The sequence below is a fragment of the Asterias rubens genome, unplaced genomic scaffold (genome assembly GCF_902459465.1).
Source record: "Asterias rubens unplaced genomic scaffold, eAstRub1.3, whole genome shotgun sequence".
NCBI classification, from domain to species: Eukaryota; Metazoa; Echinodermata; class Asteroidea; order Forcipulatida; family Asteriidae; genus Asterias; species Asterias rubens.
The window spans coordinates 32,688-55,463 of record NW_022985746.1 but is presented as its reverse complement, the minus strand read 5'-3'; the positions used below and the strand labels follow the sequence as shown (position 1 = coordinate 55,463).

At 36.3% G+C, this 22,776-nt stretch overlaps 1 long non-coding RNA gene across 5 annotated transcripts; it reads left to right on the top strand.

Moving 5' to 3' along the window:
* Window positions 1-493: 493 nt before the first annotated feature.
* On the top strand, window positions 494-17,259 carry LOC117306620. 5 transcript variants are annotated; one of them, XR_004520954.1, is made up of 10 exons: window positions 494-565; window positions 2,780-2,888; window positions 4,181-4,307; window positions 8,903-9,150; window positions 11,479-11,573; window positions 11,942-12,012; window positions 12,284-12,369; window positions 12,648-12,718; window positions 13,022-13,103; window positions 16,567-17,259. It is a non-coding gene; the product is annotated as an uncharacterized LOC117306620 (long non-coding RNA). The 5 variants fall into 5 exon arrangements; XR_004520953.1 differs by lacking the exon at window positions 494-565 and adding an exon at window positions 1,185-1,282; XR_004520956.1 differs by lacking the exons at window positions 494-565; window positions 12,648-12,718 and adding an exon at window positions 1,185-1,282.
* Window positions 17,260-22,776: the final 5,517 nt, after the last annotated feature.

Here is a 22,776-nt window from a genome sequence, read left to right as displayed (position 1 = left end):
CAGGAGAAAAATTTGTAAGACAGTATTTTAAGTCAATTGGTCGTCGAAGTTGCAAGATAAAAATGGAAGAAAAGTACCCTTGTCACATGAGGTTCTGTGCTTTCACATGCTTGATTTTGAGACCTCAAAATCTAAATATGACGTTTCAAAATCAAATTCGTAGAAAATTACTTCTTTCTCAAAAACTACGTTACTTCAGAGGGAGCCGTTTCTTACAATGTTTTATATTATCAACCTCTCCCCATTACTCATTACCAAGTAAGTTTTTATGCTAATAATTATTTTGAGTAATTACCAATAGTGTCCACTGCCTTTAATTCTGTAAATCTCATCTTAACAACGCTTCTTTCATCTCCAGGCTGTTTGCAATCTGTGTCTGCATCAGTCAGAAGTCCCAATCAGAACAAGTTAAAGAACCCATTAAGTTTGAGAAAGGCCGGTCCCAGTCATCATTACATCATAGCATCTTCAAGAATACTCATTGACTCACTGAACCCAACCTCCTATATTCGCTCACTGACATCGTAAGAAGGGCCAGACAGGACCACAATCTTACTGTAAAAAGGTAAATTAAACTTTGATATACATCATTTATTTATATGTCATTTTAAAGATTTTATGTTGAAAATTTCTGAAAGACAACACAGTGAGCTTCAGAAGCATTGTTGGTTTGTATAACACCTCTACTGTGGTCTGATGGTTGACTAGATTTCTAACCGAGTCGTTCGAGTAAGTACCTCACTGGGCATGTTGCTTGTTCACGGCATTGTACACCAAAAACAAACGAAAGAAAACAGACACAACCAAATTAGTCCTTGAAAACCTGTGACATAAGGTAAGTTTTCAGAAGAGATTTGAATTTTGTGGTACAAAGACAAGATCTGAGTGGTGTAGAGAGTTGAAGAAAAACATCTGCCCCCCCCCCCCAGAGTATCAAGACATAGGTTCAATGAGGGGGAGCTTGGAACTTGATCAAAGATTCCTTGATGGAGTGTAAACTTGAAGCAGTTCAGAAATATAGTGGGGAGCCTTGCCATTAAAAAGCTTTGTGGACAATGAGCAGCAGCTTGAAGATGATTTGTTGAGAGATAGGGAGGCAGTGAAGTTGTTTCAGAATGGGTGTGGTAGAACAGGAATTTGTAGTGTCTTAAAAACACCTTTTTAGTTGATGTTCCATCAGTTACAAGTCCTGAGGTATTCATCAATGAAAAACAAGTTAAAGAACCCATCCATCCTTTGAAGATTGAGAAAGATCACTACGTCATAACATCTTGGCACCCTGGTCAGATATATTTGCATGATTTGTATACACATCATGGACTGCTTTTGAAAATCAAAAGCTTTTCTTGAATATGCTTAATTTGATGAACATGAACATTTTACAATGTCCTGGTCCCAAAAACATTCGTAGAATAAGTATCCCATATAGATCTGTTTATACCACGCTTTCCTCTTTGAACAAGTTCAAGTGTGCACCATGGTTAACTAAAGGTTGACTGTTTTGACTTGAGCGCACAAATAAAGACAACACGATGTGCTTTTGAAGCATTGTTGGTTTGTATAACAACTAGATTTCACTCAAGTCAGAGAATGGTTGGTCCGACCATTTGGGTTTAAGTGTTGAGTGTGCTTTGACAACATGTTTATCTTTGCATGCTCCAATGCTATGTTTATGGCTGATAAGGTCTTGCTTATCCTACTCCCAAATATTTACTTCACTCATCGCAGACAAAAACAGGTCAACTTGTACCCAGGTCAACTCAAACCCCAAGTCAATTTGTACCCCCAAAAATTGTACCCGAGTGAAACTGACCCAAGTTAACTCATACCCAAGTCAACTCATACCCAAATCAATTTGTACCCCCAAAGTTATACCCAAGTGAACTTGACACAAGTTAACTCATACCCAAGTCAACTCATACCCAAGTCAACTCATACCCAAGTCAACTCAAACCCAAGTCAACTCATACCCAAGTCAACTCATACCCAAGTCAACTCATACCCAAGTCAACTCATACCCAAGTCAACTCATACCCAAGTCAACTTATACCCTAGTCAACTTATACCCAAGTCAACTCATGCCCTGGTTAACTTGATATACCAAAGTTAACTCATACCCAAGTCAACTCATACCCAAGTCAACTCATACCCAAGTCAACTCAAACCCAAGTCAACTCATACCCAAGTCAACTCAAACCCAAGTCAACTCATACCCAAGTCAACTCATACCCAAGTCAACTCATACCCAAGTCAACTCATACCCAAGTCAACTCATACCCAAGTCAACTCAAACCCAAGTCAACTCTAACCCAAGTCAATTTGTACCCAAAAATTATACCCTAGCCATAGTGGGTTTGAGCCCCGGTCGTGGCACTAACTGAATTGCTGTATTATCCCACAGGAGCCGAGATTGTTTAAGAAATGAATTTAAGTGACCAGGGGTGGATTTCACAAAGAGTTATGACTAGTCTTATCTCGAGTTAGGAAGAGTTACTCGTCCTAACTTAGGACTATCCATGCAATTTGTATATCTCCTAGGACTAGTCCTAACTCTTTGTGAAATCGACCCCAGGGGTACTTATATTGGAAGCAGGTGTTTAAAGCGCTATGTAAAAACCAGTTATTGTTATTATTCACTGTGGTCAGCTGTCCTCTTGGTTGATTGACCACTCTGGTGTTGAGAACAGTGGTTAACATGTGTAGTAACCTAAGGATCTGTCGGTCATCCTGTGAATCCCACCTAATAACACTTCTTTATTTTATGTTCTGCATCATGTAGTTAGAAGTCCTGAGGTATTCATCAATGAAAACAAAGAACCCATCCATCCTTTGAAGGTTTAGAAGGGCAGCTTCCAGTCATCACTACATCATAACATCTTGGCACTCTGGTAAGATTTATTTATGTACACATCATGGATTGCTTTTTAATAAGATGCAAAGCTTTTCTTCAATTAGCTAAATTTGATGGATATGAACATTTTACGGTGTCTTCTTCTCATCCCAGAAGGCATTGTAATAAGTATTTTATAAAGTCAGGTTCTCAATAGCGTAGAGTAGAGGGGTCAAATGCAAGGCTTACCATCTTGTGATTTTGATGAATTCTCCTTGAAACAAGCATTTGAGGTTTGTGTTAGGATAAAGTCAGTATTTATTCAGTAGCGTAGACTAGAGGGGTCAAATGCAAGGCTTATCCCCTTGTGATTTTGGTGAATTCTCCTTGAAACAAGCATTTGAGGTTTGTGTTAGGATAAAGTCAGTATTTATTCAGTAGCGTAGAGTAGAGGGGTCAAATGCAAGGCTTACCCCTTGTGATTTTGATGATTTCTCTTTGAAACAAGCATTTGAGGTTTGTGTTAGGATAAAGTCAGTATTTATTCAGTAGCGTAGAGTAGAGGGGTCAAATGCAAGGCTTACCCTCATGTGATTTTGATGAATTCTCATTGAAACAAGCATTTGAGGTTTGTGTTAGGATAAAGTCAGTATTTATTCAGTAGCGTAGACTAGAGGGGTCAAATGCAAGGCTTATCCCCTTGTGATTTTGGTGAATTCTCCTTGAAACAAGTATTTGAGGTTTGTGTTAGGATAAAGTCAGTATTTATTCAGTAGCGTAGAGTAGAGGGGTCAAATGCAAGGCTTACCATCTTGTGATTTTGAAGAATTCTCCTTGAAACAAGCATTTGAGGTTTGTGTTAGGATAAAGTCAGTATTTATTCAGTAGCGTAGACTAGAGGGGTCAAATGCAAGGCTTATCCCCTTGTGATTTTGATGAATTCTCCTTGAAACAAGCATTTGAGGTTTGTGTTAGGATAAAGTCAGTATTTATTCAGTAGCGTAGAGTAGGGGGTCAAATGCAAGGCTTACCCTCTTGTGATTTTGATGAATTCTCCTTGAAACAAGCATTTGAGGTTTGTGTTAGGATAAAGTCAGTATTTATTCAGTAGCGTAGAGTAGAGGGGTCAAATGCAAGGCTTACCCCTTGTGGTTTTGGGGAGTTCTCATTGAAACAAGCATTTGAGGTTTGTGTTAGGATAAAGTTTTTGCAGATAAAAATGATTTACAATTCAAACAATCTTAATTCATGTGTCTGAGGTTTCTTTATACAACATCTTCCATACCTTGAAAGTGCAATAAAACCAAAACCAGCAAATTAAATAGTAAATGTTGTTTTAATATTTTTCAGATCAAATAGTTAGAGCCATCGACTTGTAACTGATTGATAACCAGTGGACTCTGCAAGCATCTACTTAACATACATTGATTGCACCTCATATAGGATAGAACATCTATAAAACAAGCAACTTTGCAAGGTATGTTTTCATCTTCGTTATCATTCAAGCTTCATTTCTCAAACAGCCTCAAACTGCACCCAATCACCCTTGAAGTCTGAAAGGTTGTGTCTTAACTTTTACATATGTCCACCTTCATCGAATTCAGGCGAAAGTCTGTGTTATCGATGAAGAGTTTGCTTCTCTGTAAACTCATACCCTAGTCAACTCATACCCTAGACAACTCATACCCTTGTCAACTCATACCCTAGTCAACTCATACCCTAGTCAACTCATACCCAAGTCAACTCAATCCCAAGTCAACTCATACCCTAGTCAACTCATACCCTAGTCAACTCATACCCTAGTCAACTCATACCCTAGTCAACTCATACCCTAGTCAACTCATAGCCAAGTCAACTCATACCTAAGTCAACTCGTACCCAAGTCAACTCATACCCAAGTCAACTCATACCCAAGTCAACTCATACCCAAGTCAACTCATACCAAAGTCAACTCATACCATAGCCAACTCGTACCCAAGTCAACTCATACCCAAGTCAACTCATACCCAAGTCAACTCATACCCAAGTCAACTCATACCCAAGTCAACTCATACCCAAGCCAACTCATACCCTAGCCAACTCATACCCAAGTCAACTCATACCCAAGTCCACTCATGCCCTGGTCAACTCATACCCGAATCAACTCTGATACCCTAGTCAACTCAAACCCAAGTCAACTCATAGCAACGTTGACTTATGCCCAGGTTAATCATTAAATGTATACCCAAGTCAACTCATACCCAAGTCAACTCATACCCAAGTCAACTCATACCCAAGTTAACTCATACCCAAGTCAACTCAAGTCACACGACTTATGCCCAGGCTAATGTATACCCAAGTCAACTCATGCCCAGGTTAAATTTGACCCAATTCACCTCAAACCCAAGTCAACTCATACCCTAGCCAACTCATACCCTAGCCAGCTCATACCCAAGCCAACTCATACCCAAATCAACTCATACCCAAGTCAACTCATACCCATGTCAACTCATACCCAAGTCAACTCATACCAGGTCAACTCATAGCCAAGTCAGCCTAGGTTAACTTTTACACAAGTTAACTCATGTCCATTTTTTTTTACCCAAGTCAACTCATACCCAAGTCAACTTTTACCCAAATCAACTCGTATCTAAGTCAACTCATACCCATGTAAACTTATACCCAAGTCAACTTTTACCCAAATCAACTTGTATCTAAGTCAACGCATACCCATGTAAACTTATACCCAAGTCAACTCATAGCCAAGTCAACTCATACCGAAGTGAACTCATAGCCAAGTGAACTCATAGCCAAGTCAACTTATACCCTAGTCAACTTATACCCATGTAAACTTATACCCAAGTCAACTCATACCCAAGTCAACTTTTACCCAAATCAACTTGTATCTAAGTCAACGCATACCCATGTAAACTTATACCCAAGTCAACTCATAGCCAAGTCAACTCATACCGAAGTGAACTCATAGCCAAGTAAACTCATAGCCAAGTCAACTTATACCCTAGTCAACTTATACCCTAGTCAACTTATACCCTAGTCAACTTATACCCAAGTCAACTCATGCCCTGGTTAACTTGATATACCAAAGTCAACTCTTACCCAGGTTAATTAATACCCAAGTCAACTCATGCCCAGATTAACTTGTACCCAAGTCAACTCATAGCCAAGTTAACTCTTACCCAAGTCAACTCCTACCAAAGTCAACTCATGCCCAAGTCAACTCATACCCAAGTTAACTCCTACCCAGTTAACCCATACCCAAGTCAACGTACCCAAGTCAACTCATAACCAAGTCATACACAAGTCAACCCATACCCAAGTCAACTCATACCCTAGTCAACTCATACCCAAGTCAACTCATACCCAAGGCAACTCATACCCAAGTCAACTCATACCCGAGTCAACTCAATCCCAAGTCAACTCATACCCAAGTCAACTCAATCCCAAGTCAACTCATACCCAAGTCAAAGCAAGTACATTGAAGTCACGAATCTACACTTAAACCATCCCCTCCCCAAGCTTGGTTACAATTAACACTTCTTTGCAAAGTTTATAAGCATATTTTATAGTGCGTGCAACATTAACAAGTACAGTGTTTGATCAGTTTACAAGTGTTTTTGCTAAATAAATTTTGTAACTTGAAAATGTTTGTTTAAATTGAAATAATTATAAAACGTTTTCAGCTGTGTTTTGCCCATCATGTTATCTTTCAATTTGTAAAGACAGTCATGTTCAAGTTGAACTATCACTATAGTTTGTAACGAATATACGGTTGAGTGAAGCTTCATAACAAATCTACAGTTAAGTGTAGATTCGTAAAAATAATCTACACTTTCATCAACTTAACTTAACTGAACTTAACTTAAATTGCTGTTATAAAGCGCTTTAACACTGTTGCAAAGTGCTGTACAAACAAGAAAGCATTAAAATTCAGGATAAAAATGTGATCAACACAATTTCTGAAAAAAAGGGGGGGAAAATGAACATAATATCTTCTCTGCGACCGCAAAAACACACACACTATAAAAATTTACTTGACAAAAAATCAGTTATACTTTAACCACAAAATTCAAAAAGTGTAGAAAGTCAAGAAAGTTGATACTAGCGTCAAAGAGAAATAGTTTAATTGAAATAGCTTATTATCAGAGAGCCAGTGCTTCCCCTTTGCTCAATTTATCAAATATCATAGTTCCAGTTGATCATGTGCATTTTGAACTCCTACGATTTGTTTTAGATTTCCCTTCCATTTAGGGACAATATAATTACGATTGAAGATTAGTTAATGTACATAGATTGTTTGCTTAGTTACACCAAACTAGCGCAATATAAATGACAATTGTTTTGTATTATTATAAATGCTCTGTTTATTATCGACGATATCCAATTTTTGTTTGATATTTTGTACGAGATTATCGCCGCAGCGGGCGCTCTATTTGTAAACAAACCTAGCCCAGTATGACCTCATCATCTTTGGCGGAAGTTGATACAATGTATAACATCGATGTATTACATACTTAGGCCGTGTCCGAAACGACGACTTCGGCTACAGCTACGTCTAGATCAGCGCGTCTACCAGTGTTGAAGAATAGGCAGACGCGCGCGATCTAGCCGTAGCTGTAGCCGAAGTCGCCGTTTCGGACACGCCTGACACTTTGCATTCAACATGAGCGGCGGCAAGTCCTTTGATGTGAACGGTTGACCTACTGCAAGTTGTGGTTGCGTTTGAAATAGCACTTCGCCGCGGGAAATAATTAAACAATTATCCACACGCAAATGAATAATCAGCCCATTAGAAATAATATTCAGCCCATTAGAAATAATAATCAGCCCATTAGAAATAATATTCAGCCCATTAGAAATAATAATCAGCCCATTAGAAATAATATTCAGCCCATTAGAAATAATATTCAGCCCATTAGAAATAATATTCAGCCCATTAGAAATAATATTCAGCCCATTAGAAATAATATTCAGCCCATTAGAAATAATATTCAGCCCATTAGAAATAATATTCAGCCCATTAGAAATAATATTCAGCCCATTAGAAATAATAATCAGCCCATTAGAAATAATATTCAACCCATTAGAAATAATAATAAGCCCATTAGAAATAATATTCAGCCCATTAGAAATAATATTCAGCCCATTAGAAATAATATTCAGCCCATTAGAAATAATATTCAGCCCATTAGAAATAATATTCAGCCCATTAGAAATAATATTCAGCCCATTAGAAATAATATTCAGCCCATTAGAAATAATATTCAGCCCATTAGAAATAATATTCAGCCCATTAGAAATAATAATCAGCCCATTAGAAATAATATTCAACCAATTAGAAATAATAATAAGCCCATTAGAAATAATATTCAGCCCATTAGAAATAATATTCAGCCCATTAGAAATAATATTCAGCCCATTAGAAATAATATTCAACCCAGGCGAAATAGCAATCGGCGCCCGGGCGAAAATCCGTCCTCACAACAGCACCGTAAACACCCCCCACGCACGACGTCAATTGTTTTGTCTTTGATTAATTACACAAATAGCGCCTTCTGCGGAAAGAGCTCATTGTTTCACCAGTTATGCTTCATTGATATCTATTCAGGGTGCTCAAAGTGAGAATTTGATTTGTACAATATTAAAATTAGATCAACCCTTGAGTTTTATTATTCAAACATCGTCTTTGCAACTGAATTGATAACTTGTTTGTACTATACTCTGCGAGGTTCGCACTGCATTCCCTGAGAACTTATTCACGAACTTTAAATTACCCGCAAACTAATTCCCGGGGCGTCCGCTGAATGGTCCAACATCTTACCAATTCTAACCAACAAGTTTAAAGAACAGCAGATTAAAGATGCTACTGAATAATTCAGCAATACCATGTGACATGTTTCTTAGTCATTTAAATCAGCTATCTGCGTTTAGGGCTAAGAAAAGAAATGTTTTGAATAGGGCTGGCGCTCGGGCGACAATCGCAATAGAAGTTAAGGACTGTACTCCTATTGAAATAGCTCCCAAAATAGACTGGATTGTAGAGAAGTTAACTGATTCATTGTTGTTCACTTACAGATACCGGGTTGGCTAGACGCAACTTCTGATTGGCTAAAACATCTTCTGAATTGGTTGGCTTTTGTTGATGAGGGCTTTGGACCGTGAGCTGACGGGGTATAAAACGTGGGCCTCCGACTGGCAGCCTTCATTCCTGTTTCGATGCTGGTTGCTGGCGGTGCTAATCCTGATGGGCTCATGGTAGCCTGATGTTGATGTCAACCTTTGGGTACACGTCTGTACTTCTCAAACCCAAGCTTCATAAACATGTAAGTGCCTCTCATGCATTTATTCTACTGTTGTTTTATTGAAGAATTGTTGTTCATATTTTTGCTTTGAATTGCATCTTGTTTGAAATTGCTTTAACTTTGCTACACATTGCATTTATATTTGGTTGAAATTGCTTTGCTACACATTGCATTTATATTTAGTTCAAATTGCCTTAACTTTGCTACACATTGCATTTATTTATGTTTGGAATTGCTTTATTTTGCATGTTTGAAATTGCCTTAACTTGGCTACACATTGCGTTTAAATTTTGGTTGAAATTGCTTGCTTCACATTGCATATATGTTTGGTTGAAATTGCTGTGCTACACATTGCGTTTGAATTTTGGTTTGAATTGCTTTGCTACACATTGCATTTATATTTTGGTTTGAATTGCCTTAACTTTGCTACACATTGCATTTATTTATGTTTGGAATTGCTTTTTGTTGCATATTTGAAATTGCCTTAACTTTGCTACACATTGCGTTTAAATTTTAGTTGAAACTGCTTTGCTACACATTGCATATATGTTTGGTTGAAATTGCTTTGCTACACATTGCATTTGAATTTTGGTTTGAATTGCATTGATACACATTGGGTTTGAATTTTGGTTTGAATTGCTTTGCTACACATTGCATTTAGTTTGAATTTCCTTAACTTTGCTACACATTGCGTTTGAATTTTGGTTTGAATTGCTTTGCTACACATTGCATTTATATTTTGGTTTGAATTGCTTTATTTTGCATGTTTGAAATTGCCTTAACTTTGCTACACATTGCGTTTAAATTTTGGTTGAAATTGCTTGCTACACATTGCATATATGTTTGGTTGAAATTGCTTTGCTACACATTGCATTCAAATTTTGGTTTGAATTGCTTTGCTACACATTGCATTTATATTTTGGTTTGAATTGCCTTAACTTTGCTACACATTGCATTTATTTATGTTTGGAATTGCTTTTTTTTGCATGTTTGAAATTGCCTTAACTTTGCTACACATTGCGTTTAAATTTTGGTTGAAACTGCTTTGCTACACATTGCATTTATATTTAGTTCAAATTGCCTTACTTTGCTACACATTGCATTTATTTATGTTTGGAATTGCTTTATTTTGCATGTTTGAAATTGCCTAAACTTTGCTACACATTGCGTTTAAATTTTGGTTGAAATTGCTTGCTACACATTGCATATATGTTTGGTTGAAATTGCTTTGCTACACAGTGCATTTAAATTTTGGTTTGAATTGCTTTTTTTTTGCATGTTTGAAATTGCCTTAACTTTGCTACACATTGCGTTTGAATTTGGGTTTAAATTGCTTTGCTACACATTGCATTTATATTTTGGTTTGAATTGCCTTAACTTTGCTACACATTGCATTTATTTATGTTTGGAATTGCTTTTTTTTTGCATGTTTGATATTGCCTTAACTTTGCTACACATTGCGTTTAAATTTTGGTTGAAATTGCTTGCTACACATTGCATATATGTTTGGTTTGAATGCTTTGCTACACATTGCATTTATATTTTGGTTTGAATTGCCTTAACTTTGCTACACATTGCATTTATTTATGTTTGGAATTGCTTTTTTTTTTGCATGTTTGAAATGTTTGGTTGAAATTGCTTTGCTACACATTGCATTTAAATTTTGGTTATAATTGCTTTGCTACACATTGCATTTATATTTTGGTTTGAATTGCCTTAACTTTGCTACACATTGCGTTTAAATTTTGGTTGAAATTGCTTGCTACACATTGCATATATGTTTGGTTGAAATAGCTTTGCTACACATTGCATTAATATATTGTGGTTTGAATTGCCTTAACTTTGCTACACATTGCGTTTAAATTTTGGTTGAAATTGCTTGCTACACATTGCATATATGTTTGGTTGAAATAGCTTTGCTACACATTGCATTAATATATTGTGGTTTGAATTGCCTTAACTTTGCTACACATTGCGTTTAAATTTTGGTTGAAATTGCTTTGCTACACGTTGCATATATATTTTGGTTGAAATTGCTTTGCCACACATTACATTTATATTTTGGTTGAAATTGCTTTATTTTGCTACACATTGCGTTTAAATTTTGGTTGAAATTGCTTTGCTACAGTTGCATATATATTTTGACTGAAATTGTTTTGTTTTGCTACACATTGCGTTTAAATTTTGGTTGAAACTGCTTTGCTACACATTGCATTTAAATTTGGTTGGAATTAATTAACCTTTGCCATCTGTTAAAACAGCATTAAACTTTTGGTACACATCACTTATAATTGTATTGATTTATATGTATAACATGTTACTTGCAATGGTTTTCTGGTTTAATTTAAGCTTGATGGCCCAAGTTGTCCGAGCTGTAAGATGTAATTTGATGTCTACCTGGGGTTCTCCGATGCATGCAGCCTGTCAGAACATACAAGAACATTGTATGTATATTTCTTTCTACATTTCTATTGCATTTATATTTAATTTAAATTTCTTTAAACTTTGCTACACATTGCATTAATGTTTGGTTGAAATTGCTTAAACTTTTGCAGCAAATTGCATTAATGTTTTTGTCTGAAATTGCTTAAACTTTGCGGCAAATTGCATTTATATTTTCTTGAAATTACTTTTACATGGCTACACATTGCATTTATGTTAGGTTAAAATGCTTTAAACTTTGCTGCCAGTTGCTACATTTGGTTGAAATTGCTTTAGCTTTGCTGCAAATTGCACTAATTTGTTTAAATTTTGCATTTGTTTTTATTTGTTTGCAATGACATTCAGTTTGTATGTTCTGGTTGAATTTCAGATGTCCGAGGTGTAAGATGTAATTTGATGTCTACCTGATGCATGCAGCCTGTCCGAACCTGCAAGAATATTGTACGTATATTTATAACGACATTACATGCCCAAATGCATTTATAATTGATTGAAATAGCTTTAACTTTAATGTAAATTTCATTTATATTAAATTTAAATAGCTTTTACTTTGCATTTATATTTGGTTTCAAATTACTTGAACTTTGCTACACTTTGAAACATCATTCAACTTTGCTGCATTTGCTACACTTTACTTAAATTTGAAATTGCGTGCATTTATAACCTATTACTTGCAATGACATTCAGTTTGTATTTTCTGGTTGAATTTCAGTTTGATGGCCCGACGATGTCCGAGCTGTAAGATGTAATTCGAGGTCTACCTGGGGTCCTCCAATGCATGCAGCCTGTCATAACATTGTACGTATGTTTATGTTTACATTACATGTCAAAATGCATTTATATATTTGATTGAAATAGCTTTAATGCTGTATATTGCGTATATATTAAATTTAAATAGATTTAACTTTCATTTATACTTAGATCAAATTACTTAAACTTTGCTACACATTGAAACGGCATTCAACTTTGCAAATTGCTACACATTTATAGTATGTTACTTGGCATGACATTCACTGTATAATCCAATGTATTTGTTTGCAATGACATTCAGTTTGTCTTTTCTGGTTTAATTTCAGCTTGATGGCCCGACATGTCCGAGCTGTAAGATGTAATTTGATGTCTACCTGGGGTAGCCTGTCATAACATTGTACGTATATTTATGTTTACATTACATGTAAAAATGCATTTATATATTGATTGAAAAAGCTTACACGTTGCATTTATATTTGGTTCAAATTACTTAAACTTTGCTACACTTACGACTTTGCTGCAAATTGCTACACATTGCTTAAACGCATTGCATTTATAATAAACCTGTTACTTGCAACGACATTCACTATGTATTTTTCTGCATCATCCAATGTACAAGTTTCTCTGTTCATGCCTTCATTCACTGTACAATATTTTCAATCCAATGACATTCAGTTTGTATTTTCTGGTTGAATTTCAGCTTGATGACTGTGCCGATGTCTGTGCTGAACGTGTGATGTTAAACAGGGGGTTCTCTGATGCATGCAGCCCATCGGAACATTGTACGTATATTATCTATTTACATTCGGAATTGCTTAAACTTGGCTGCCAATTGCATTTATATTTGGTTAAAATTGCTTAAACTTTGCTACACATTGCGATTATACTTGGTTGAAATTGCTTGCTACACATTGCATATATATTTGGTTGAAATTGCTTTGCTACACATTGCGTTTATACTTGGTTGAAATTGCTTTATTTTGCTGCAAATTGCATGTTTGAAATTGCCTTAACTTTGCTACACATTGCGTTTAAATTTTGGTTGAAATTGCTTTATTTTGCTACACATTGCGTTTAAATTTTGGTTGAAATTGCTTGCTACACATTGCATATATGTTTGGTTGAAATAGCTTTGCTACACATTGCATTAATATATTGTGGTTTGAATTGCCTTAACTTTGCTACACATTGCGTTTAAATTTTGGTTGAAATTGCTTGCTACACATTGCATATATGTTTGGTTGAAATAGCTTTGCTACACATTGCATTAATATATTGTGGTTTGAATTGCCTTAACTTTGCTACACATTGCGTTTAAATTTTGGTTGAAATTGCTTTGCTACACGTTGCATATATATTTTGGTTGAAATTGCTTTGCCACACATTACATTTATATTTTGGTTGAAATTGCTTTATTTTGCTACACATTGCGTTTAAATTTTGGTTGAAATTGCTTTGCTACAGTTGCATATATATTTTGACTGAAATTGTTTTGTTTTGCTACACATTGCGTTTAAATTTTGGTTGAAACTGCTTTGCTACACATTGCATTTAAATTTGGTTGGAATTAATTAACCTTTGCCATCTGTTAAAACAGCATTAAACTTTTGGTACACATCACTTAAAATTGTATTGATTTATATGTATAACATGTTACTTGCAATGGTTTTCTGGTTTAATTTAAGCTTGATGGCCCAAGTTGTCCGAGCTGTAAGATGTAATTTGATGTCTACCTGGGGTTCTCCGATGCATGCAGCCTGTCAGAACATACAAGAACATTGTATGTATATTTCTTTCTACATTTCTATTGCATTTATATTTAATTTAAATTTCTTTAAACTTTGCTACACATTGCATTAATGTTTGGTTGAAATTGCTTAAACTTTTGCAGCAAATTGCATTAATGTTTTTGTCTGAAATTGCTTAAACTTTGCGGCAAATTGCATTTATATTTTCTTGAAATTACTTTTACATGGCTACACATTGCATTTATGTTAGGTTAAAATGCTTTAAACTTTGCTGCCAGTTGCTACATTTGGTTGAAATTGCTTTAGCTTTGCTGCAAATTGCACTAATTTGTTTAAATTTTGCATTTGTTTTTATTTGTTTGCAATGACATTCAGTTTGTATGTTCTGGTTGAATTTCAGATGTCCGAGGTGTAAGATGTAATTTGATGTCTACCTGATGCATGCAGCCTGTCCGAACCTGCAAGAATATTGTACGTATATTTATAACGACATTACATGCCCAAATGCATTTATAATAGATTGAAATAGCTTTAACTTTAATGTAAATTTCATTTATATTAAATTTAAATAGCTTTTACTTTGCATTTATATTTGGTTTCAAATTACTTGAACTTTGCTACACTTTGAAACATCATTCAACTTTGCTGCATTTGCTACACTTTACTTAAATTTGAAATTGCGTGCATTTATAACCTATTACTTGCAATGACATTCAGTTTGTATTTTCTGGTTGAATTTCAGTTTGATGGCCCGACGATGTCCGAGCTGTAAGATGTAATTCGAGGTCTACCTGGGGTCCTCCAATGCATGCAGCCTGTCATAACATTGTACGTATGTTTATGTTTACATTACATGTCAAAATGCATTTATATATTTGATTGAAATAGCTTTAATGCTGTATATTGCGTATATATTAAATTTAAATAGATTTAACTTTCATTTATACTTAGATCAAATTACTTAAACTTTGCTACACATTGAAACGGCATTCAACTTTGCAAATTGCTACACATTTATAGTATGTTACTTGGCATGACATTCACTGTATAATCCAATGTATTTGTTTGCAATGACATTCAGTTTGTCTTTTCTGGTTTAATTTCAGCTTGATGGCCCGACATGTCCGAGCTGTAAGATGTAATTTGATGTCTACCTGGGGTAGCCTGTCATAACATTGTACGTATATTTATGTTTACATTACATGTAAAAATGCATTTATATATTGAGTGAAAAAGCTTACACGTTGCATTTATATTTGGTTCAAATTACTTAAACTTTGCTACACTTACGACTTTGCTGCAAATTGCTACACATTGCTTAAACGCATTGCATTTATAATAAACCTGTTACTTGCAACGACATTCACTATGTATTTTTCTGCATCATCCAATGTACAAGTTTCTCTGTTCATGCCTTCATTCACTGTACAATATTTTCAATCCAATGACATTCAGTTTGTATTTTCTGGTTGAATTTCAGCTTGATGACTGTGCCGATGTCTGTGCTGAACGTGTGATGTTAAACAGGGGGTTCTCTGATGCATGCAGCCCATCGGAACATTGTACGTATATTATCTATTTACATTCGGAATTGCTTAAACTTGGCTGCCAATTGCATTTATATTTGGTTAAAATTGCTTAAACTTTGCTACACATTGCGATTATACTTGGTTGAAATTGCTTGCTACACATTGCATATATATTTGGTTGAAATTGCTTTGCTACACATTGCGTTTATACTTGGTTGAAATTGCTTTATTTTGCTGGAAATTGCATGTTTGAAATTGCCTTAACTTTGCTACACATTGCGTTTAAATTTTGGTTGAAATTGCTTTATTTTGCTACACATTGCGTTTAAATTTTGTTTAAAATTTGCATATATATATTTTGGTTGAAATTGCTTTGCTACATATTGCATTTAAATTTTGGTTGAAATTGCTTTGCTACACATTGCATTTATATTTGTTTGAAATTGCTTTATTTTGCTGGAAATTGCATGTTTGAAATTGCCTTAACTTTGCTACACATTGCGTTTAAATTTTGGTTGAAATTGCTTTATTTTGCTACACATTGCATATATATTTAGTTCAAATTGCTTTGCTACACATTGCATATATATTTAGTTCAAATTGCCTTAACTTTGCTACACATTGCATTTATTTATGTTTGGAATTGCTTTATTTTGCATGTTTGAAATTGCCTTAACTTTGCTACACATTGCGTTTAAATTTGGGTTGAAATTGCTTTATTTTGCTACACATTGCGTTTAAATTTGGTTGAAAATTCTTTAACTTTGCTGCAAATTGCATTAATGTTTGGATGGAATTGTTACGAACTTTGCTAGAAACGCTGCATCTTCTGCTTGAACTGCTGAAAATTCTGTTGCAATATATTTGGTTGAATTTGCCGTTACACTTTACCAAACATTGCATCAATGTAAAATGACAATTGCTTGCTTTAATATTGTTAATAATTGTTTTCTATTTTTATTACACAGATTTTCAAGTTCGCTGTTTGAGTCGACCCCCTCGTCACACCATGAAGATCTGGTTGTAGAAGAGATGTGAAACTCAAGATCAAGACTCAAGATTCATTAAAAGAAACATTTGCTTAATGTGGTTAAAATTTCAAATATGTTTCAACCAGACTGCGCTAAAAATGTGCCCAAACTTGCTTGAACTTTGCTAAAAATTGCATCAAACTTTGCTAAAATTGTTTTGAAACTTTGCTAGAAACTTTGCTTGAAATTGTATCAACTTTTGCAACAAAATTTGCTTTAAATGGTGTCCGCCGACAGTGCTAAAAATTGCTGAACACTTTGCTCAAAATTACGTCTAAACTTTGCTTTAAAAATTGCGCAGAACTTTGCTTGAAACTTTGCTCAAAATGGCGTCCAACTTTGGTTTAAAAAACTTAATAGCTAAAAATTGTGTCAAACTTTGCTTAAAATTGCATCGAACTTTGCTTATAATAATTGTTTGAAACATTGCTTAAAATTTTAACAAACTTTGCTAAAAATTTGTGCCGAACTTTGATAGAACATGTCCAAAACTTTGCTTAAATTTGCGTCAAACTTTGCTTGAAATGTTGTCCAACTATGCTAAAAATTGCACAAAACTTTGCTCAAAATGGAGTCTTACTTTGCTTAAACAAATTTCAAACTTTGCTAAAAATTGCGTCAAACTTTGCTCAAAACGGCGTCTAACTTTGCTTAACAGAATTTCAAACTTTGCTAAAAACATTTTTAAACTTTGCTGAAAATTTTGCTTGAAACTGCATCAAACTTTGCATGAAAATTTGCTTGCAATGGCATACAACTTGGCTAAACAATTGCGTTAAAATTTTGTTAGAAATTTTTTCTTTAAATGTTCTTTTATAACTTGTAAAAAAAATTCTTTTACAACTTGTATAAAATTTTCTTAAACTTTGCCACAAATGTTCTTTTATAACTTGTAAAAAAAATTCTTTTACAACTTGTATAAAATTTTCTTAAACTTTGCCACAAATGTTTTCTCTAAATTTTGTTAACAAATTTGTCCTTTGATGTTTCACAGTTTGTTGTACAATAAACATCTTACTTTTTTAACTCTCTCTACAAGCGTATTATTTCCCGAGTCTAACTAATAGTTCTTCTGATTCTATAAACTTAATTCCTCTTAAATTAATTAAAAAATTTACTTTTAATTTAATAATATATTATATATATATATACATAAAATAAAATAAAATAAAATAAAATAAAAATGAAAATTAAAGAAAAATAAAAAAAACAATATAAATAGTCGAAAAAAAATTTTTTCCCGAATAACAATAGGCTCAAAAATCGCCAGGCTCGCTTCGCTCGCCTCCTGCGGGGCTTCGCCCCGCCGCCCCAGGGGGGCTTCGCCCCCCTATCCCCCCTTGTGTTTTCGACCCAAGGCGATGGCTAGGAGGGAGGGAGGGGATGGCTAGGAGGGAGGGAGGGGATGGCTAGGAGGGAGGGAGGGGATGGCTAGGAGGGAGGGAGGGGATGGCTAGGAGGGAGGGAGGGGATGGCTAGCAGGGAGGGAGGGGATGGCTAGGAGGGAGGGAGGGGATGGCTAGGAGGGAGGGAGGGGATGGCTAGGAGGGAGGGAGGGGATGGCTAGGAGGGAGGGAGGGGATGGCTAGGAGGGAGGGAGGGATGGCTAGGAGGGAGGGAGGGGATGGCTAGGAGGGAGGGAGGGGATGGCTAGGAGGGAGGGAGGGGATGGCTAGGAGGGAGGGAGGGGATGGCTAGGAGGGAGGGAGGGGATGGCTATGATAGTGTGCTTGCGCTTTTTAGACAGTTGGCATTCCCGTACAGATGGCCGTGGATAGTGTGCTTGCGCTTTTTAGACAGTTGGCATTCCCGTACAGATGGCCGTGGATACTGTGCTTGCGCTTTTTAGACAGTTGGCATTCCCGTACAGATGGCCGTGGATACTGTGCTTGCGCTTTTTAGACAGTTGGCATTCCCGTACAGATGGCCGTGGATACTGTGCTTGCGCTTTTTAGACAGTTGGCATTCCCGTACAGATGGCCGTGGATACTGTGCTTGCGCTTTTTAGACAGTTGGCATTCCCGTACAGATGGCCGTGGATACTGTGCTTGCGCTTTTTAGACAGTTCGCATTCCCGTACAGATGGCCGTGGATACTGTGCTTGCGCTTTTTAGACAGTTCGCATTCCCGTACAGATGGCCGTGGATACTGTGCTTGCGCTTTTTAGACAGTTGGCATTCCCGTACAGATGGCCGTGGATACTGTGCTTGCGCTTTTTAGACAGTTGGCATTCCCGTATAGATGGCCGTGGATACTGTGCTTGCGCTTTTTAGACAGTTGGCATTCCCGTATAGATGGCCGTGGATACTGTGCTTGCGCTTTTTAGACAGTTGGCATTCCCGTACAGATGGCCGTGGATACTGTGCTTGCTCTTTTCAGACAGTTGGCATTCCCATACAGATGGCCGTGGATAGTGTACCTCCGCTTTGGTGACAGTTTGTATTCCTATATAAATGGCACTCTATAGTGTACTTGTGCTTTTTATGGCCGTGTATATTGCATTTGTTCTTTGTAAACCATTGGTATTCCCATACGTGGATACTGTACTTGCGCTTTTTCAACTCTTGTTTAACTATTCCCCTTACATTATTTACCACATCACACACCAATAATCATAACATTACTATTATTTCTTCATTTTTATCACTCCTTTATTTTGGAATATGTCATACAAAACAAATCACTTCTTTACAACTTCTCCTTTATTTTATACACTGTTACACACAATAATTATTCTTAATACACTTTCTTTGTTATTTCGGTACTTTATTTTTCCTCTTAACACTTCATTATATTGGTCATATCATTTGCATACTACATTACATTGTTTGCTAACACTTCATTTTACTTCGTTCCTACATCACTATTTAAATACTACATGTTACATTACTGTATAATGCTATACATTTCTACTTAAACATTATTTCTTACATACAACATGTTTCATTTTTATCACTCCTTTATTTTGGAATATGTCATACGAAACAAGCCACTTGATTACAACTTGTTTTTTTTAACTTTATTTAATATAATGTTAAACGCAATAAATACTCTAATTACACTTTCTTCGTTAATTCCGTACTTTAATTTTGCCCTTAACACTTCATTCTATATGTAAAAGCATCAAACACGTTCTACAACACATACCGAGACATCTCGTGCATAGTGTTACACCTACAATAGTACGTCACACTACATTAACCATGTGCTCTTATTCGCCACATGTGTAAATACCATTTACTACAACAATTGCAAAATTATATCTACTGCATTAACCACTTAAGGATGTCAACTACTTACACCGTACGCTGAAACACTACAACTCGTTCTCATCATAACAGTTACAATTTATTTATGGCCAACTCACCCATTTTACAATAACGGAACGCTCCAGTTCAAAACCTACATCATAATTGTAACACTCATTCCAAAGAGGATGCGGTACCAAGTGCAATTCTGCATGTCGCATGTTGAACGAGACTGAAAGTTACACAACATCATCGCGGTACACATCAGGCTACTTTAAACATAATTCGACTTAGTCCCTACATTACGTTTGCCCAGGTTCAACCAGACTATCACCTTAACTGAAACACGATATTATTAGTCTCATCACTAAATCCGCATGGGTCAAAAGCAATGGCGACACCCTGGCTATGTCAACTATGTTTAAGGAGAGCACCACGTACTTCCGACATAACGTTCCAATGCAAAGAATAATACAGTTTAACGACAACATCATCTGCGCTGTGGTTTATTACTCCTCGGTTCCTTGTCAGCATCCGATACATTACGATTACAAATTTTTAAGACCTTGCGATGTGTTACCACAGACATATGCAAATTCTTCGGGAATGATGACTAGGTTGCATGTACATGAAACAACACTATCGTCAAAGTAGACTGTCACCAAGACATGAACTGCTTTGAGCCAAGAACACATTCACAGAGTCGCAGAGTAATGACGACAACATCGCAGGACACAGAGGTTCTTGGCGCAGAATTACACTCGCAGAATTACGATAACATAGTTTTAAACTTGGCAATGTACTACCACCTACATATCCAAATGCTTCGAACATGATGACTAGCTTGAATGTACATTAAACCACACTATCGTTGATGGACAATGTCGCCGAGAACACGACAACATCGTAGGACACATAAAGGTTCTTGAGGCAAAATTACACTTACACCCAACTCAACATCCAACGATAACAAAGTTTTAAGACCTTGCGATGTACTACCACCAACATATCCAAATGCTTCAAGACTGACGACTAGGTTGCATGTCAATAAACCAACACTATCGTTACAGAAGAATATCACCAAGACATACAATGCTGTGAAAAGAACACATCAACAGAGACTAAGTACTTAGTCTCATTACAAACTCCTCATGATTCGATATCAATGCAGACAGATTCACATAAACATAAACAATGTATGTAGAGAGTAATACTTGGTTCAAACAAAACATCCGTCGGGTTCAAGTAAAACGGATAACAACGTTGAACAACATCATTTCCGATTACACCTTGATCCCTTGAAAACACCCACAGCTTTACAATCACAAGGTTTACACACCATACCACGTCGCTTCTAGAATCCTCACTAGGTTGCATGTACATGAAATAACACTATCGTTGAAGGAGACTGTCACCAAGACATACAATGCTGTGTGAGCCCACAACACATCAACAGAGTCGAAGAAGAATGACGACAACATCGCAGGACACATAAAGGTTCTTGAAGCAGATTTATGCTTGCTCCCAACTCAACATCCACTGCATTACAATATCAATGTTTTATGACCTTGTTACTACCACCAACATATCCGAATGCTTCCAGAATGATGACTAGCTTGCGTGTACATGAAACAATACTATCGTTGAAGGATGCTGTCAGCCCAGAACACATCAACTGATGTCAACATCGCAGGACACATAAGAGATGTTGGAGAAGAATTACACTTAGTCCCAATAAAGCGTAAACAGGTTTCTAGAACACCGTCACCAATACATTAGCTTCACTGAAAGACGGCATCCTTAGTCCCATTACAAACTCCAAATGATTCAAGCAATGCAGACACAGTCCAACAAACATCAACAACATTTAAGTAAGTAACACTTAGTTCCATCAAAACATCCATCGAGTTCAAGTACAAATGATAACAAGCTTGAGCGACACCACCTTTTACACATCCAATGCTTTAGATAACACAGCTTAAAGACCGTAAGATGTAGTCCCACCAACATATTCAAATGCTTCATGATGATGACTAGGTTGCATACGTGCAAAAGCATCAACATCATTGCAGGAGAGTATCACCCGGATCACATTAAAAGGGTTCCAACAGAATAGTGACAAAGTCGTACGACACATAAGGGACGTGAAGAAGAATTACTCTTAGTCCCTACACAACATCAATAAGTTTCGAGAAGACCGATGACTAAGTTTACCCAAAACATCACCTTCCCTTCAATACACATGTGCGTTGAAAGACTCTAAGACAGTCACAAACGTGTTTCATTTCAACGAACTGCTCACTGTCACAGGTTTTTCCCTCAACAACCTTTGTCAGAATACAAATTTGTTCAGTAAGAACCTCCATACTTCTTCTCGTTAAGTTTCTGTAGTTTGGTTTGCAAAGCAGGTGTTTCATGTAAGACATCTATCCCTTATTGTCCTTTTGAATTCTTTCAATACTAGTTTCCTCATATTTACTGCCAATGCCTGTCAGTTCCACAATGGAAGCCTTATTTATGTTCAGGGTTCAATTGGTTTACTCAAAGTATAAGGTGCATTTATAAGCAATAACTCAAAGTTGGTATTCAAAGTATGGCTACATTGCCTGTCATTCATTTTACTGCCAACGCCCCTGTTGCAATGACGCACAACAAGTTGACCCGATTGGCAGTATTTATTGGGTGTTTATCTTCGAAACAAGTATCGCCAAATTTTTATACACAAGCAATTTAGTTCGCCGTGCAAAATGAAAAGTGCGCACCACGCATGCAGGAATACCACCTTTATAGATACAGTGCACGTACATAAATGAATACATTACATAGATATACATTAAAGCAGAATTGTTTTGGGGCTAACTGAACTGTAGCTGGCAGTGGTTAGCGCTTTAACATAAAC